Source organism: Cyprinus carpio, unplaced genomic scaffold (genome assembly GCF_018340385.1).
Source record: "Cyprinus carpio isolate SPL01 unplaced genomic scaffold, ASM1834038v1 S000006541, whole genome shotgun sequence".
NCBI classification, from domain to species: Eukaryota; Metazoa; Chordata; class Actinopteri; order Cypriniformes; family Cyprinidae; genus Cyprinus; species Cyprinus carpio.
In genome coordinates, this window is record NW_024879206.1 from 193,083 (window position 1) to 213,801 (window position 20,719).

Genomic DNA, 20,719 nt, shown 5'->3' on the forward strand with positions numbered 1-20,719 from the left:
TGGAGATGGATGTACTTTTAGTTAGGCTACTAGCTACTACAGTGTTCCCCGGGAGTTGAACCCATGGCCTTTCTTGGCACTGCTAACAATGCGTCTACCACTGAGCCACAGGAACACCCAACAGAGGCACTCAACCTCTTATGATAACACTCAACAGACTCCTCTAGTGGTCATATTGTCAAAACTCTGCTGTTAAATTGCCAATGGAACTTGAGTAATTATGGTACGAACACAGATTTTTGTCTAAAATAGTTCTCATTGTTTGCAGTACTACCATTCAAATTGTGATACTACACACAAATAATCTACAAACATGTTCTAAATTTAAATAAAAATCTTTATTAGTCTAGTAATTAAAGTAGTTATGTAATTATTTATTTAGCTTTTTATATAGCCTTTAGGTAAAAAAGTCTATAGTATTGGATGGATGCAAAGTTATATATTATTATAGAAGGAGGCCAAACCAACGTTAAGCGTGGGGCCCCAGGTAAAATTAATTCAGTGGGGCCCTTCTAAAATACTTTTTGTTATTATATCGTCGTTACCTAAAGTTATAATTAGACAACATATAAAAACATAGTTAAATCTCCAACATGTTCATCAGTCAGAGCGGTATTACCGGGTCAAGTTCGCAGAGCTTTCCTTAGCTTGGGGATCTACCAGACCATCCCACACAGAAAAAAACGATCGCGGGGTTATTATCTTTCACAGGTGTATGACTGAATCAGTTGTTTCGGTTGTTTTTTGGTCCCATTTGTTAAACACTATGTTGGCATTTTAATTACTAGTATCAGACGATTAATAGATAGTGAAACACTGGTTAGCTGTGAAAGCTGAGACTTTATAAGAAATCAAAGTTTAAAAGGGGACCTATTATGCAAAATTCACTTTCATATGTTGTTTGGACATAAATGTGTGTTGGCAGTGTTTTGTACAACAACCACCCTCATAATGATAAAACCCACCCATTCCATTTTTTTATCCCCATAAGTATAAGCAGTGTCTCCCAACTACCTGTTTTTTCAGCATTGCTGCTAAAGTGACGTCACATTAGCCACAGGCCCCGCCCACAAATGTTGACAGCCACTGCCGTTCTAACTTAGACACCGCCCCTGGGGTGCGTTTCTCCCAAACCATAGTTGCTAAACTAAGTTAGCAACTTTCAGTCAACTTTTCATAGTTGCTAACTAAGTTAGCAACTTTGTTGGTTGCAATGCAATTTCCCATTGCAAACCACCTAAGTTGTTTCTAACAGGTTGTAGCAACTTGAAAGGTTGACTGAAAGTTGCTACTACTCAGTTAGCAACTAGGGTTTGGGGAAACGCAACCCAGAGCGAGTTCCCAACGAGTTCACAGTCCACCAGTTGCTGCACTGATGAAAATGTCTCCCAAGCGTTTTAGGTGTTCGGTAGCGGGATGTATGAATCCACATAGCTCTCTCCATTTTACTCCCCCGAACCTGAGCCACTGAAGACGAGGTGGATTCATTTTGTTTTGTGAAAAAAAAAAAAATGCTCCCTCAACTCTACCGAAATTCCTTTATGTATACATAGGACCGCTTTGTGAATGATGGTCAGTATAAAGCAGGGTTTATGCACAAAGTTGCTCCTGAAGAATGAAGCAGTGCCAACTGTTCGTGATCCAGCTACACCTCCAGAAGAAGTAAGTATCACACGTTTCCAAATTTGTCTTTCTGAATGAGTTTCTTGGCAACTCTATAAGGCTAATGTTGCTAAAGCTACCATTGTCTGTCTGATGCTGCCTTCACGTGCTACCAGAATGAATGTGAATAGGAAAGTGGGTGTTAAAATTGCATATGAAAGCAATGTGAAGTCGCGACCGCTGGAATTAGTCAAGCTCATAATCACAAGTGGGGTTTATAAAGTTTGTATGGTACCATGAGTTATTTTTTATCATGCTGTGCTCCAATCTGAGTAATTCATAAAGTGCATTTTTTTATGCACAGTACAATCAGATGACTGACTTTTAAACCGAGTGTGTTTTAGATAACAGGTTTGTACTAATAGTGGAGTGTTTAATTTGCAGAGGGCTAGCACTGGTATTGCCAGGCTTGAGCTCTTGAAGCTCCGCCCTCTTCCCCCAGAGCACCAGCTCATTTGCATTTAAGGGAAAGACACGAAAATGGTGCGTTTGGGCTCATACCCTAAAAGTGGCAATTTTAACAAGCTATAAAAATGATCTGTAAGGTATTTTGGGTTAAAACTTCACATACACAAATGCTAGCATAATTACACAAAACGTTAACTAGGTAAAGCGATAAACAAATTGAAAGGGGAAATAAGCATATATAACAATAAATATAAAAATATATCCCTAATAAGTTAATGTAATAATAATAATAATAATAATAATAATAATAATAATATTTTGGACCGATTTCACAGTGATTTCTCGATTGCCACAAATACTGCCTTAACTAAATACTGATTTTGTGAACTTTTTATTGTACCAATATTTTAAATTGGCCTTTGAACTTGGTTTTATTGCATGGCAAAAAAAAAAAAAGCCTTACCTTGACAAAGCACTGACAGAACCTATTGATCTAATGATGTTGTTGAGCGCTCCATATGCAAACTTTGCATTCAACAATCAGGCAGTAATTGACAGCACTCTGATCCAATGGCGTACAGGGATTGTCAGAATAACAGTACTGTAGCCCAATGATGTTGGAGGATCATATTTCAGGGCTGCCGTGCCTCTCATCACAACCCTGCTAAAATTTTAGCTCCAGTAGGCCTACATGCGCTCATTGGTGCCCCCTCCTGCTGGTGGTGCCCTAGCTTGCCTATGCCTAGAAATGGTACTGGGTTTCAGACTCAGCTAAGGTATGTCTATGTTCATTTCTATACTATCCGCAAACAGAAAGACTGAATGTTATAAAACTCAGAAGGAGAGTCAATGGCGTCAAGGCTATAATGTGACTGGTCTATGTGGCACACGTGATCCATCCGCTCTTTAATGAGAGCCGCGGAGGTTGGTATCTCCTTACACAATAAGAGCTCTGGCACTGCTCTCTAGGGATAAATACATCTTGAGGTTTTTTAGCGATTCTCAAACCACCTTTTAACCGTCACCTACTGGATTGTTCATGATTTGTTTTGTTTATTCATTTTTTCTTTCAATTACTTGACTTTACTCTCATACACAACTCATCCGTATGGCATTTTGTGCGCCAATGGGTGAGATGGTCTAAAAAAAGAGGTGTGTTCAGGCGCATTGTTGGCACATTGCTATTTTGAGGAACTGAAAATAGACTGCACCATCAACAAACTCAAACCTGGTCTAAAGTCTAAAGTCAATGGTGCAACATTTTTTTGTTGTTGTTGTTATTTAAAGAGTGTGTTAGTAGAAAATGTCCTTGTCATGTCACTCGGCGGCCATCTTTGAAACTCCTCTCAGGCATGCAAGTGCAGCTCCTATCTCTTTGAATGGAGAAACATCAAATTCTACAAAACTGTTCACTAAGCTCACATGATTAAATTTCATATCGGAAATGACCAAAGAAATCTGACAACGAATGTGTTATAAATGTTATTACTTTTGCTCAAATAGCGTTATAAAAAGCCTAGGCTAGATCAACCATTGCACATGTGCAGTTCTAAGCGCACATCTCAGAATGCTGACTGTTTCTATAGCAACCGGGACTTCTAACGGCAGTTGCAGTGACGCGATGACTGTACCGGTTAGCGATTGGCTCTTTCATTCAAATAAAAAAGTAAAATCCCACAGAACATCAGCAATGACAAAGTAGCTTATGTTTAACATAAATATGTTTCACTTATATTAAAATTTGAACTTTTATTAACAGTATAAATAAGGAAAAAAATTTACCCGCATTGTAACACAAATAAATAAACGGCCTTTGGATTTCCCCTTTCTTTAAAATTAAAGTATTTTGTGGTTCATTATCAGCCTATTAATTAAAAACACATCAGCCATAAAATAGTACAGTGGCAAATTCGGATAGGCCTATATTAAACATCTAACTTTTATAAACAAAATGGATAAGATGGATATAGCCTACTTGCGTTGTAACCCAAATAAATAAGGTATTTTCCCTCTTTTAAAACAAATGCTTAGTTTGAGGTTCATTTTTTAATTAATTAATTAATTAATTATATTTTAATGAAAACACACCATCAATAAAGACAAAGTCGCTTATATTAAACAAAGAAATGAAACTTTTATTAACAAAAGGTGCGCTTTTGGATAGTGTCTTGCACTGAATAAAAACATGAATGTAGTGTCCGTGATGTCACCCGCAGGCTTCCAAAGAGCGTTTTTTGAAGCTCAAAGTGGGCGTAGGCAGCCGTTGCCATCTTGGCAGCACATTGCGCGTCACTCCCGGATAATCGAAAATGGGCAAAGAGACTGGAGCTGGTTGCTGAAACCACGCCCACCTAGCTCAAACGGTGGTGATAGCAGCGCAATCCACCTGTCACTCAAGTGGCCACACCCTTAATTAACCAGAACTTTAAAGAACAACTAAACCCCTGGTCAGAGCCTGACTCCACCCACTGGCAATATTTGAAAAATGCTGAAAAGTGGGCAGAGCACAGCAGAGATAGAGGGGATGAATTGAGGGCGGGGCTGAGCGGGTGGGGCGTGAACCTGAGACCCGCAGTAACGGATTAACTGACAGCTGCTGTCAGAGTCGCTAAAATGGAGAGTGTCTGTAGTGACGCAAATAGTTTTGCAACAGAGCGTTCATTTGAAGTTCACCTGAAGTGGAGGATGTCGAGGTGTCTGTGGACACAGCGCCAGGGCCTGAGCCATATCAGTTTGAGCAACCAGCCCAAACAGCGATCTTAACTCCCGCATCGCGATCGGCATCCGACGATGCTGGCGAAGCAGCCGCTACAGTGATTTTGACGGAACAAGATGGTTTTATACTGCCCAGGGCGTGGTAGCTCGTACCAAGGGCGTGGTGAGCTGGAAACTGCTTACGTCACCTACCACCGCTTACGTCACGTACCACCGCAAACATCCAATAGGAAAAATCAACTGCAGTGGCCACCGTTCAACCTGAAGAGGGCAGCACTCAAACGTTTTTTTACACCATATATTATAGAATTAAAACACTTTATACTCAAATGTCAAAAAAGTTACTCGAATCAATAAACAGCACTAATAAAGCCCCATTCTTACAGATCATTAACTAAAAAAAGTTGGTTTAGGGTTTAGTTACCCTTTAAGGCTTAATATAATTTAAACAGATGAGTTATAAAAAAAAATTCACCCTCCTCACAGTTGTCATTAAGGGCAAAATTAGCTATATAGACCAAAATCATTTTTTGAACCAGGCTGTAAACGTTTTTTTTTCTGCTGTAAAGCTGGGCATTTTAACATGGGGAGTCTATGGGACTGACTTAAATTCACGTTTTGCGCGAACCCAAAGTGCACGTTAAGGACGCGCATTTTTAATGGCAAATCACACATCGAGAATGAGCGCTTCACACGCTTTTGACGCGACAGTGCAATTGTAACGTGTATAACTATCAAGAGAGAATATTATTGTTGTTGCTATTTCATAGTTAATATGTCGTTGGGACCTTTAGTGTGCTATGATGCAGTACCGAAAGACTCCAGCAGAGGGTGGGGTGAGTTAATTACAGGCACAGGGTTCCCTTCCCCCACTCATAATACAGAAGTCGAGGAAAACGCAACAAGTGTTCGTGTCTGACTGTTTAAAATATCTATGTTCCACCTTTTCAGGGAGACTACACACTGAGACTCCCAACCAGGCGTATATGAATACTTTGGCTTGCCATATGAGTGCACCATGCGAAGTGCGCTTAGATCGTTCAAATAGGGCCCTGACTCTGGATCCACCAAGAATCAGATAAGATTCACTACTGTCCTTTTTATAGCATTAAAAAAAATCTATTTATTTTCAAAAGTTTACATCCCTGAAAGAGGTTATTACGAACTGCATCTCGAACATTCATAGTTAATTTGTAAAAGTAAAAGGGGCCATATATATGTTTGTGAATTCATTTTCCTGAGATCCACTTTATTGCTGTTAAGGGAATACAACTCCAGATGAAAAAAATCAACACCGACTCAAACTTTGGTGAGCTTTAATATTTGGATTTAAGCTCATTAAGCAGTGTTACAAAGAAACAGACGGAGGTTTGATTATTAGTTTCTGCACAAATATTTGTCAAACCTATTAAAAAAAAGACCTAAATGACTTAAAAATCAACATAACTCAGAATAACACATTTATACAGCAAAAATGTACAGTCCACATCCAAAATTATCCAGAATAATAACAGCATATGTCCATGAGGGGACATAAAAAGCAGCCTTTTATCATTTTTACACTTGTGCAAAACTTTCCAGTTTCAAATTCAACAAATTGAAGGATGATCTACAGAGTTCAGATATCAATAAGAGGACAGTTAAGGTAAAAAAAACAAAAGAATATACCATAGAAAGGAGTTAACACATCTAGTGAAGGACAAACAACTCAAAAAAAAGCATCTTAATTCAAACTAAAATCAGTGTAGAAGGTGCACTGAACTATTCCCTGATAAAGCGACTAGCTTTCCTGATGCAAACATCTGATGACAGCAAGATCTCTTTGTCCTGGAAGCCTACATGCCTCGGTCATCGGAAAGGTGTTCGGTCTTCAAAACGGTTAACTGATTCGTTTTTCAGCTGTTTTGGGAAATGGGGTCACAGCATTAGGGAACGTCTACCGAAGGCAGTTTATCGTAGAGGCAAATGTCACAGGCTTCGGCGGGATCCTGCTGACATATACTGCTGTTTGATCCTCCCAGCCCATTTTCTGTCTTCTGGAAGCTTCTCACTGCACTGGGATCTGCAGGGCCTGTAGACAGAGTCAGACCGCCACACCACACCTGAAACACAAACACAGGCCTTCAGCACAAACACTCAGTCGCCTTTTAGGAGTCACAACCTCATTTAAATGTGAAGGTGAAGCCCTTAAAGTACCATTCAGTTCATTCAAGTCTAGCATTGTGAAGAAGAGCCTTTTATCTTTTACCAAAGATGTATTATGTCTGGTCCTTTTTAAGTAAAAACTACTACACAAAGTCTATGGGCATAAAGCTGCTGCAGTAAAGCTTTATTTTATTTTACAGTGTCCTTGTTATACATGCTACACACACTTACAGTAAATTACACATGATCTCAACTAAAACCTAAACCAAAGTAATGTTATTAATTACTACTACTCAGTACTCAATTGTATAATTACAAGGTAAAAAGGAGTGCTTTAAAACAACATGCATCAATCCATATTGCATAATTTTCAGTGCGTCATTTTTTTGTAAAAATCATTAGCTTTAAGGTGAAGTGTGTTACTGTGAAAATACTTCAGCACATGACTATTACAAGCTTATTCTATTATAAACGTTGTTGTTATTTTTTTTTTCTCCTGTTGCCTAATTCTACATAAAGAATGGAAATGCTTGGGCATGGTTTGCATTAGAATAACCCCTATTTGCATGTTTATATAAAATGTTTGCACTCCAAACTCACCATGAAAGCTGGCACAACAGGTTGGGGTGAACTTCACTTTAAAAGTATGGAGCAATTGTTTGTTTTCAGCATTATAGAAAGAAAGTTGGCCTGGGAAAAAAAACACAAAGGCATTAATAAATAGCGGCAGTCACATTTACCTGCAGCAGTTATTCAGGCGATGCAGGATAGAAAGCAGCTCACAAGCAAAGCATGAATGGAAAGGGTGGAAACTCAATCTGTAGGTATCTGATTGCACATGTGAGAAACTATAATGTTCCCTATAGACTATGGAGCGTGATATGAACATACAACACTTAAACTACCCATAATAACACAGAAGACATGGATGTTAGAAACAAGGAATCAGGTGTGAGCTACTGAATCAATTTAATCTTGACTTTCTTTTCATAATAAACTATTACTTCCCCTGATATCTGACAAAAGAGTGAATACACACAGTGTTTGACCCTGAAACAGATTTTTTTTTATGGAACAGTTTATTTGAAAATAATCCGAAAAAAAAAAAGTTACAAAAAAAATTGGTTTTATTTTATTTATTCAATTTTTCAGTTTTATTTAGAGGTATGTATCAGACTACTTACATGAAATATAAATATCAGTTGTCACTCTATATCTTATGGAAGCTCGTTTCTGCCACTGACTGATAAAAAATAAAACAAGGTAATTGTGACTTTTTATCTCACAACTCAGACGGTTTTTTTCAGAATTGCAAGTTCATATCTCCCAATTCTGACTTTATAACACGCATTTGTGAGTTAACGTCAAAATTGCATGATATAAACTCGCATTTGCAAGTTATAAAGTCAAAATTGCAAGATATAAACTCGCAATTACGAGAAAAAAAGTCAGAATTGCGAGATAAAAATTCGAAAATTACCTTGTTTTATTTTTTATTCAGTGGCGGAAACGGGCTTCCATAATATCTTCCAATAATGTCTCTGGAAGATGATATTTAAATACTTAGTTTTATGATCAAAGCTCTGTAGTTTCAACACGTATTATAATGCAATACAATGATGATCGTGAGATGAACAAATAAACCTTCCTCAAAAGCCTGATATTTGATGCTCACTTTTTAAAAATGATGTACATATAATCAAGTAAATGTATATGTGTATATATATATATATATATGTATGTATATAAACATTTCTAAAAAGCCTGATATGCTTCCAGTAAGTGTCCATCTTGGATGAAAGTTATATGTGAAAGTTATTCTTATGTTTAAATTTCTAAAAATCAGTATTAATTTCAGCGGAAAAAAGCAAGTGAACCACGAGCTAAAGGTGGACATTTTTACAATTATACTGAAACTTACTGAAAATGTATAAACTATCAAATCTGACGGCATGGAGAAGATTGTCTGCAAAAGTTTTTTCAGTGAAGTTTCGATCATGTTGTTCATACAGAGGCCTTAGAAATGTGCGTATCAAATAAGAAAATATCAAATATTTTGCACATACCCCGATCAAAGTCACAGTAGACCCCTACGCTGTCCGGTACAGGGACGTCCAGATTCTTAGCCTTGTTGTTGTGTTTGGCTGCAAACGAGTTCTGCAGCCAGTTGTTGATGTGGATACACCAGGAGGTGCTGGTCCTTCCCCAAACTGGTCAAAATTGCCCAAGGTTTCTGTAGGCCAAGCCAACGCTGTAGGACTTACAGTCTTTCTGAGGCTTCACTTCCCAGTAATGCTGGCCAGACTCGACACTGGTGTCACCTAAACATGCACACAAACAAACCAGCATTGTGTAGATGATTCCATTATTCCAGCAAGTGTTGTATAGAAGTCAACTCGAGTCACACTGATCTAGCGCTTTATACAATACAGATCGCTGACTTGACTTAATTTGATTCCGTGTTAATTCAAATCGATGATATTACTGAATTTTAAACCCCAATTTTTAAGGGACAGGGACAGTTATTCCCAAACGATCACAGTCTTGTGAATAGCAGTGTAGACATTTCTAAGGCTTTGTTTTTTGGTACCCAGTACTGTGTAGGACTCTCCGGTGAAGCGATCCCTGGGCTCCTCTCGGGGCGGGTGAACGCGTCAATGATGTTCTTTAGGAGAAGGAGTTCCACTTCTGAAACCATCGGAGAGACACAGACAGTCACTACACATACAGACAGACGCATCGCTCGGTGTTGAGGACAAGAATCAATCGTCAAAACATACACAAACACAAAACTCCAAATCCCACGACACACGAAGAGAAGAGAAGAGAAGAGAAGAGGGAGAGAAGAAGAGAGAAGAGGAAGAGAAGAGAAGAGAAGAGAAGAGAAGAGAGAAGAGAAGAGAAGAGAAGAGAAGAGAAGAGAAGAAGAGATCAGTTAGTGATCAAACACAGCATGTCCTGATTGAGGGGGGAAAAGAAACTACGGAATCTAATGGAAAACGATTAATGAAAAAAGCAATGCTTGTCATGTTAGCCACAGCAGCACAAGTGATGCAACGCTACTTAATACATTTACTGCAACAAAAAACAGCAAAACAGCTACTTTGTATGTATGAGTGTGCAGACTACGAACGGATATTACTGATCAATTACACAAGAACACTACAGGCAACTGATTGTGTATTTTGTTGTGTACTGATTTAGAATACAACAAAGTGCACAAATAAGTGCATTAATATTTAACACTGAATAATTCTGAAATATAAACATTCTCCCCTCCTTCATTAGCCATATGTAAGATCCCGACAAATTAGCAAATGAACAGCTGGCCGGTGAAGGACGACGACCAAAGGCTGACCCAGCATTATCACAGGCTTCTTGGCACACCAGATGGTTTCGTTACAATGCATGACAGGTGTAATTACATGCAAAACTGATGTGGTTCAGTGCACTTTGTTTGCCATAATGGAATGATTGATGAGAGAAGCACAAGAGCGGTGATTTCAGACGAAAGCTTACTCACCACAATCATAAGGATGTGAGCATGAAAAAGCAACGTTTGATTAAATGCTGCAAATCTAATATTCAGGTCATCATTTGATGACATTTCTTTCAAACACAGTGGCCAAGTTCCAACGAGAGAGGAGACCGCAAAGATGTCAAGTACAGTCACCGTCAGAAAACTAATGAGTCCACATTATAGAATTATTTTTATATATTCTATTGAATCTATTTTCAGTGACACTCGCAAGCTGCACATGCAAAATCCAGAACCCATACTGCTCACTCAGTTTTGAGAAACGCAAAAAAAACCCCTTTAGAAGAATAAGCATTCATAAATAAGGATCACTGAATTTGGGGAAAAAATGTGAAGAAAAATGCATCCTTTACAATGAGTCATATTTTGTAATCTTGGAACTATTATATGAAGGCACTGAAAGATAAAAGGCAGGTGATCTGTAATCCTTTTTCATGAAACGCGTGAACGTGAACACAAGGAACGCAGAGGAGCTACTCTAAAGGGCTAGCTAGGTAAGCCAACGCTTGCTTTATTGCTCAGAAAGAGCTAAAGACCACTGCTAAGAGACACACTGTCACCTTGACATATCCTTCAGATTGGTGAAATGTGCACTGCTGATTGGTAGAAAAGGAAAAACAAGAGCAGGGAGTTATTAGGGATGCAACGAATCATTTCTATGTTATTGCCAATTGTGTTTTTTGACCTTGCATGCATCATGTAAACCTATTGTAGGAGACTCCAAAACTATATTAAGTACCTTAAAAAATGGCATAATAGGGGCACTTTAACAATAACAACACTGTATCGCATTACATTTCCAGACAGGGCTTTACACTAACTGATGTGTTGATTAATAAACCTGAGCACTGCCAGCCAAACCTGAAAACCTCATAAGACACATCACATAAAATATACAGCGTTCAGTGTGATGAAGCAGAAATTTCTCATCTGGGAGTGCAAAAACATGTATGTTTCATCTCATCCAACTTCTTACCTTCCCTTTCCTCCCTTCCCTTTGACTTTGCTGTCGACTCCTTTTCCTCCCTGAGGATCCCACTCCACGCTCCTGTCCTCCACCTTCAGATTCAGATGAGACGACGTGGAGTCAAAGCCGAAGTTAAATGCTAACACAGAGAGGCACCACCATCAATATCACACAAGTACTGACAGGACAATGCCATATGTTTTTACTAATATAACTAGTGTTTAAAAGTTTGGGGCTGTGAAATGTTTCTATTTGAATATATTTAAAATTTGTAATTTATTTCTGTGATGCACAACTGAATTTTCAGCAATCATAACTCCAGTCTTCGGAGTCACATGATCTTCAGAAATCATTCTAATATGCTGATTTGCTGCTCGAGAAACATTTCTTGATTATCCCTTGTTGAAAACCATAATACATATTTTTAACAGGATTCTTTGAAGAATGTAAAGTTCAAAAAGAGCAAACATTTATTTAAAACAGAAATCATTAGTGACATTTTTAAATGTCTTTACGCTCACTTAAAAATCTTTCTGACCCCCAAACTTTTAGTAAAAAAAATATTACATGGTTTAATACCTCTAGTTTCCAATGTGAATGGGTCTGAATAATCGCCGGCAGCTGCTTTGTTACATGCTCTTACCCGGAAGTTCATGAATCTGGTGTCAAATCTTAACCCTGCCGAATGAACAGAACAGTTTCCCTCATGCATAAAAGTGGGAGATGCAGAATATGCTGAGGATATTTTTGAGCAGCACAGTGCTGTGAGCACCCTTGTAGAGTGTGTTCAGTGCTCTTGATGTCGTCCACCACCCTCCCAGCGCTGCTCGTCCTTCACACGCGGCAGGCCCTCGTGCTTGGTTTTTCTGTACTCTAAGATGTAATGGTCAATCTTGCTGTCCTCCACCGGCATCCTCCAGGCGACGGTCACCGCTCGTTATCTATGAGCCGTATGAGTCTTTATGTAATCTCTACACCTCACCACAAAACTAATTTAAAATCACAACAGTAAATTTATAAAAATAAACAAAAAATACAACCCATGAGCATGGGGTATATTTTTAGAAATAGCCAAAAAATACATTGTATGGGTCAGAATTATAGATTTTCCTTTTATGCCAAAAATCATTAGGATGTTAAGTAAAGATCATGAAGATATTTTGTAAATTTCCTACCGTAAATATCAAACATTTTGATTAGTAACATTAGTAACAAACTTAATTTGAACAACTTTAAAGATGATTTTCTCAATATTTAGATTTTTTACACCCTCAGATTCCAGATTTTCAAATAGTCGATCTCAGCCAAATATTGTCCGATCCTAACAAACCATACATCAATGTTTATTATTTATTCAGGAAAATCTCAATTTAAAAAAATTTACTCTTATGACTGTTTTTTTGATGATCCAGGGTCACATACATTTCCTGGAAGGAGACAAATCATACAAGAGAGTGAGCTCTGAGATCAAAAAACTACATTAAGTTAATATTAAACACATTAAATTAATAAGGATGTCTAGTCAACTGAATTCATGAAACTTTAACAATGCATTAAGTTATTAAAATTTTTTGTAGTAACAGGGCCATAAGGAATGTTAAAGAAATTGCAACTCTGCATATCTATTCAACTGCTGATGAACACATTTGAATATTACTTGAATTGTCACTCAGGTCGCCATTTAACCATGTATTACTATGTCTAAGGTATTGGTCATCTAAATATAAATTCAAATGCACAAATTGATGCCATTCATATTTACATGTAATGCAGGGATTCCCGAACATTATTGCCAGCCAAGCCTTTTAGACATCATACACTGCATTTCCTTGAAGTACCCCCTGAGATTTTAAGTTAATAATTTGTAATATTTAAAAAAATAAAGTCATTTATCCCATTCAAATCATTGTGATAAACTAAAATAATCTAAAACTAATCTGATTAAACCAAAAGTTTTGGGAGGTCTTTCCTTGCCTAACTTATAATTCTATTACTAGTCTGCTCAACTCTAAATGATGATGAATTGGTTCATGAACAGACAGGATCTGTATGGACTGATCTTGAATCTTTGTCTTGTTACCCTAGAAGACTCGAGTCCCTCCCATTTATCAACTATACAGACCAGATCAATTCCCTTAATAATAAAGATATGTAGTTCATAGATAACTGACTACAATTTGTAATTATTCTACTCAGCACTGACAACAAATTATTGGTTTGGGGAAAACTGATTTTACTTTTTACACATAAATTTCCTTAATTTTGTTGTTTACAGATATCAGTAGTATGTCTCTCAGAGATAATGCATAGAGAGCGTACATACATGGAACATAAAATATATATTCTGGAATCATTTGTCTCGTATCCTAAATAACCAGTTAAAGATCCCTGTCCAAAGACAACATCCAGTCATAATAACACCACTCGTTACTTCTTCTAATGCAGCTACGCTGTACAGTGACTCTGATCCTCTCTGCAGGCTGCGCAGGTTTGCTGGGGACAGAGTTGAGTTTTATGTTTCTAAATTAACTCAACCTATCGGGCTACAAAAAAAAACCACACACACAACACTGTCAGGTCACAAAGTATCAGAGCACAATACAAGGAGCCAGGGGTGCCAGGTGACCCACTTTCAGCCCACATCTATTTTTTTTGTATTAAAAGCACAGTTCTGTTTCAAACAGGGGAAAGGTGCAGATGTTAGAACGTGCCAGATGTGCAATGTTAAATGGGTGAGGAAATCAGGAAAACGTGTCATTGGTGACCCCTGATCTAATGATATTGATTCATTTGATTTTGCATTACTAAAAACACTCAATCTCAACATTACCAAACAAATGCTTGGTCCTTTGCCATGAATGCATCTTCTGACCAAAATAGCAGTTCTCCTATCCATAATATTGCTTTCTTCAAGTGCAAAAAGTCGTCTGGTCTTAATCAGAAGAGAAATCTGCACAGATCAAGCACAGTTAACAAGATAAACAGTCCAGAAACAACTCTAAACAAACGCTTTAAAGTTAAAAACATCTTTATGACTGGATTTGTTTCTTACAAACACGCAACTTTCCACAAAACGTTTTACTGATGGGACTGGAGTGCTGTGGATTACTTGTGGATTATTGTGATGTTTTTATCAGCTGTTTGGACTCTCATTCTGACGGCACCCATTCACTGCAGAGCATCCATTGCTGAGACACTGATTGCAATGCTATATTTCTACACATCTGATGAAGAAACAAACTCATCTACATCTTGGATGGCCCTAGGGTGAGTAAATCTTCATAAAATTTTTGTTTTTGGGTGAAATATTCCTTTAACAACTCTGAAAGGCTATTTAATGCAAAATATGTTTTGTACTGACTGAGTACCCATGAAAAGTGACAGGGGTTTACTTATTTAGCTGGCATTAAATTTTTTCATGAAAGTTTGTTGTATTCAAATATTCATTGCCAATACATCAGCGTCATGAAACACGTAATATCGGAGTGTTAGGGTTATATTTTTAATATATGTGAAATGGCATATTTTAGAGATGATTTAGGAAACATAACATTCTTTTAAATTAATGTTAAGATCCTTTGGGTTGGGAAACATTTCTATGGTGATAAGAATCATAATCATCATATTTACAGAACAGGTTCTAGTAGATTCTTCTGTCACAGGTTTAGTAACTAAGCTGCAGACGGCAGATGCTGGGCTGGAAACTGAACGGTTGTAGGTTCAAACTCAAGATGGGGTTGATCCTGTAAATATTAAATCAAATCACTAAATGAGTGATTATCTTACCGGGGAGGAACTTGAGGCCCTGCAGAAGCTGTCTCTCCTGACTGAAGTCCACCATCAGGTGCGTCATATTATCAGTGGCTTTGGGCTTCAGAGTCAAGCGGAAGGCAGGAGCCATTGTGACCCTACAAGAGCAAAATATCATAGTTTAGTTATTTATTATAACTATAGTTTCAGCTGAGTCATTCCACTCAGAACTACTGGATCTAAAAGAGCTTTAGAAAACTTAATGTTGGTGAAGATGAAGTCATGTTGACTGTGGTGTAGTTCATTTCTAGTCTATGATTAGCTTTTCACTACACCTTTTATTTAAAAAAAATAAATAAAAAAATAACACTTTTGGAGTGCTCTCAGAGTTTTGGATCCCTATGAATATGTTCAAGTTATCTATACTTGTGCTTCAGATCTCCTTCGTAGCTACGGCGGTTACAAAGTCCACTAATTTCCTGGCATTTCCCAACCTTTAGCTGCCAAAAAAAATTATATATACTGTATATATATATTTGAATGCTTCAGAACGAATTGTTCTATCAACAATCAACTATTTCAGCACCTCATGAGATAAAATCTTTAAGCACTGTAGTCTGAGTCACTATATTCCATAAAACCATATTTTATGAATGATTAAGTGACTTTTGGTATTTCCTGCATTAGCAGTGCGTTCATTTCACTGCCCATTTTTTAACAACATACATCCTCAACAAATGGTTTTCATGAGGATCAAGTTCGTAATTGTTCTAAATTACCCCCCCTCATACCTTTTAATATATATATATTGATAATGAAGAACAATATTTGGCACCGTTTCTCACACCAAATAACTAAAGCTACTCACATCATGCTCACGCGGTTGTGAAAACAGGTGTTAGTGTGCTGGATAGCAGTAAAATATAGTCTGTTAGTGGGTTTTATTTCATTCATCTTAGACATTTTTACCACCCCATAGTTTTAAGGTTGACATTCCCATTGCATAAATGTACAGAGAATTTTACCACATAAAACTGTGTAATAAGCCTCACTGCTACACAGCCAGAAGTTTCCAACAATCAGGCTGTATTACATTCAATCCCAATCAATGTAAAGCTACTGCAGCCTACACACACACACACACACAAACACATATATATATATATATATATATATATATATATATAAAATTTTCATCCTCAAGTAAAGTCTCTGTTTGCACAAGCACTGAGGCTGATTAATAGTGCAAAACAAAACTATGTGAATGTATGGTGTCATGCGTGGTCACACACAAGCACATACGGAGAGAGGAACATACTGTACCTATCTTTGATCTGTTTGGCAGCCTTGAGGGTGAAGATAAAGAGGAAGAGAGGAAAAAGAGCAGGTTGTTAGTGTCGCCATGCAGGTGAAGTGTAAGCATGCAATTCAGCTCAGTGCTGGACTGGACACACACACACACACACACACACACACTCACACACTCACACAGACACACACACAGACACACACACACACACACAAACTCTCACACAGACACACACACACACACACACACACACACACACACACACACACACACACACACACACACAGAGGGTAAATCAGGATCCTAAACATATAAAGCATAGGTTAATGACCAGTTTTAAACAGTATGTACACATTAATTTGTAACAGTTTCACATTTATTTATCAGATCATAGAAATACAGATTTTGTTTTCCATTAGCATTATGTAGGTGAAAAAATCAAGTTCCAGACAATAAGCCGGATTAGTATGTATAGTTCTTGTTTTATTTCTTGGCTTTCTTTGTTGTTGTATTAAAAACGGGGCAGAGTAAATTAAAATGGAAATTTGAAACAGACAACAAAACCAGCATTTTTACTGAATTAAATAAATGATGTCCTGAGTTGCAAGTATCCTTTTTCAAAAACATCAGCATGCGTCTACCTTTGTGAAATCCCCTCATCTGTAATGTGCAGCGCATTATTAGCAAACTCCAAAAGTTCCTCTGCACTCTCTAATGCACTGGTGCTTTGGGTCAGCGGTTCTGGAGAAGAGATAACAGTTGATCATTATTAGTGATTCTGAAATGATTAGTGTGACAATATCTGTCTAATTCAAACAGTATCATCTTTTTTCTATACAAGGCTTCCAACACAGATGCGCATTTTTCACGCTGAAGCAAAATCACACAAGCAAGTGTTGTCTCAGGCACAAAGACACAGGCCTAGTGTGACAGGAAATTAGAGTTATTACAGCTAACTAAAACTAAAAAAACATATATAAACAACTATAAAAACATTACAGTTTTGTTGTTTGAAATAAAAGAACTGAAATAATAATAATAATAATAATAATAATAATAATAATAATAATTGAAAAACTTATTTTATTTCGGCTAGTTTCTTGTTTTCATTTGGTTTAACTTGATGTACTAAAATTACTGAAATGAAAAGTAATGGAAATCTACTTAGACTTTAAAAAAAGCAATAACATAAAAATGACAAAATGACTAAAACTTTAACTAAAATAAAAATGGAATTGGAAAATACAAAAAAGAAAAACTATTTTACAGTATTAAAAACAACTATAATAGTATCTCAATAACATTGGTAATCACAGCAGTGCTGACATTCAGACCAACAGCACAACTGTGAGTGTAATATTTCTTGAAAGATGCTTAAGCAATATCAAATGTTAACTATTAAGAGTTACTAAGCTAATATTGAGTTACATGGTACAAAAAAATATTGCCAGTTACTATTTTTGCCCCACCAACCAAATTCCAAATTAATCATTGTTTTTCAACAAATCAGTTGAGTGCATGATACAGTGACTCACCTTTATGATCACTTACTAGTGTATCAATGTAACTCACTGAAAAATCCTCACCACTAAGGACCCGTTAAGACCTGAATCTCGGGTGATCTGATCACAAGTGGACAGCTGTAACACATTACCAACTGCACCTGGCATTACCATTTGTCTCCAGCACATCTTCAGTGACCACTTGTGCCTGGATTAAAAGACCCATCTCATATCTGCCGTGCACAACAAAAAAACCTGTCCCTGGCTGTTACTGTAGAGCAAGATCAATTTCACGGTTGTGATACGAGTCATCCAGCTGCTGCCGAATGGAGTCGAAGCAGCATACAGGCTGCTATTAAGAAGTGGTCTGATCCACAGATTCTAGTTTTTACATTTCACTTTTACTTGCACATAAAATGAGTTCTAAAGAAGCATGACATAACACTCAAAAAAAGCTTTAACCTACATGTCCACTGAACTGGAAGAAATCTGCTCACTACCACAGAGGTTTCTTCAGTGCGAGCTCCCTGACCGTCCCACACTACGACATTCTCACGAATGCTCCTATTCTTATCAACAAGGTGCAACACATAGTGTAAATTACTAAATTTATTGTTGATGCGCTATGTGGGTCAATGTGAAGTCAATTTAATACAATAATAACAATAGTACATAATATCAGCAATCACACTGGTAATCAGAGTTTTTATACCAGTGCATCCTTAATATTTCATGTTCTGAAGAAAGTAAAAAAAAAACAAGTAAAACATTTAAAACCATTAAAAAATATTTCGATAATATCCAGAATGGCCAGTGAGAAGCTCAGTTTAAAAAGATAAAAGCGGTGTCTAGCTTTGCTTGACTGGTCAATGACAAATATTTAGATAGTAGTGTATAAGATTGATTCATACTGACAGAAAATAGTGATAAAATATGTACAAATTAAAAAAACTAGTGAAACATGAAGGACATACAGAAGCTACAGATAAAGGAATCCTTAAAAAAAGACCCTATAAAGGTTTCTGCAGCTGTCAGTGATGAGAGTAATGTGTAATGTTTACGCACTGTTCTGCGGTTAAGGATGGGAAGGGTGCTGATGGCTAATCACTTATCTGAGCTCATTGCTCTCTCTGGTATTGTTCCTGTTCAGTGGACTTAGAGGGATGGGCACAATACTGCCATTACAGCACCATGACATCACCAGCCCAACCACACACACACACACTTACCAGAAACTTAAACAATGTTATGCTATAACTGAGGCTATAATCCTGCTGGAAATATGAGCAGTGCTGGTTAAGGCTGGTACCTGAAGCTCATGTGATTTCCGGACTGTTTCCTGTTTTGATGTTGTTGGTCATACTCTCTTTCATCTCATCAAGGATGGAGTACAGCGTGTCGAATTCCTCCTCTAAATCCGACACCACCTGTGTGGAGTTGACCTGAAATAAAGGGAGTAAAAAAAACAGTAGTTTAAAAAACAGAAAAACAATTGTGACTTGTCCAAGGTACAAAGTATAACCACCCATAATCTTACAGTAATCGCGGGCAGCTTCCAACATTTAACTTTAAGCAAATGCAGAACTGATAGGTATGATAAAATCATAGTTATAACAAAAAGTCATGAGGTGCTTCATAATTATGAGATAAAAGCTAGAAATTATGAGATAAGAAATCAAGACAAATCATAATTATGACAAAAAGGGGACTTTCTGTGCCATGATTATTAACCTCAATTTTTCAAAGCTTATGTCATTTTATTTACATAAACCTTATTTGGTAATGGCTTTCATACCTGTTACTATCCACCAGAATTAGAAATATATCTCTAGCAGGTCTCTGGTGGTATAAACGAGACTTGCTGCAGCATACAGTAATATTGTATACAGCTGAAAAACAGTACAGTGTTGCTGAATTGTGTATGTAGTAACTTAATTTATGATTTTAGAGTACTCACCTGAACTCGACCCAAAGGTGTGATTCAGCGTTTCAATGAAAATTCTGGAGCTCCTCATTTTTGTTTGCTAATGTGGCAATTATCCTCGTGTAAGGCATCCTGCAGAAAACAAGCAAACAATTAAAATCCCACACTGCTGCTCATTTAGCATTTTTTTCTGTTGTATTTGTTTGTTGCCTGTTTCATTGTCTTCAAACAATTCCTTTGAGAGTATTTTACAGCTGCCTTATTCATTTTTCATGTGATACTAAAATTTGGCATCAAGAACAGTGAGATTTGCTCTGGTATCTAAAAACACCAGATGACCAGATACAGCGTCAGCCATATTGCTCATGCGCTGATGTATTCTGGCAAGGTGTCAACAGTGCCAATTGTGTTGCTAAATTGCCTACTTAAAAACCTTGAAGCCCATTTTTCTTTTGCATGAAAAAGTGACGCCTGTCTTTGTGTCACATCGTTCCACTTTGCATGACACAGACGAGTCTTGATGAGGTCTCTCATTGTCTGGACAACGCCCTTGAAATGTGGGCCAGCTTTTTAACATGCATTCCACTTCTTCAATCTCTCTCACTCTCTTGTTTCCAATTCCAGCCCCTCTGGTTTGCAAAACTGGTGCTACTGAGAATCTCAGAATCCTCTGAAGTATTTTGCATCTGACCTTTCGTGCAGTTCTTCCTGTCGTGTGTCACCTCAACTTTGCTCCGTACAAATTCAGATTCTGATGTAGATGAGATGTACAAACTGTTTATTTTTATTTTCATTACAT

General features: G+C 37.3%; 1 pseudogene; it reads right to left on the minus strand.

Annotated features, from left to right (window-relative positions):
* Positions 1 to 6,319: 6,319 nt before the first annotated feature.
* LOC109052542 lies at positions 6,320 to 18,222 on the minus strand (annotated as a pseudogene).
* Positions 18,223 to 20,719: the final 2,497 nt, after the last annotated feature.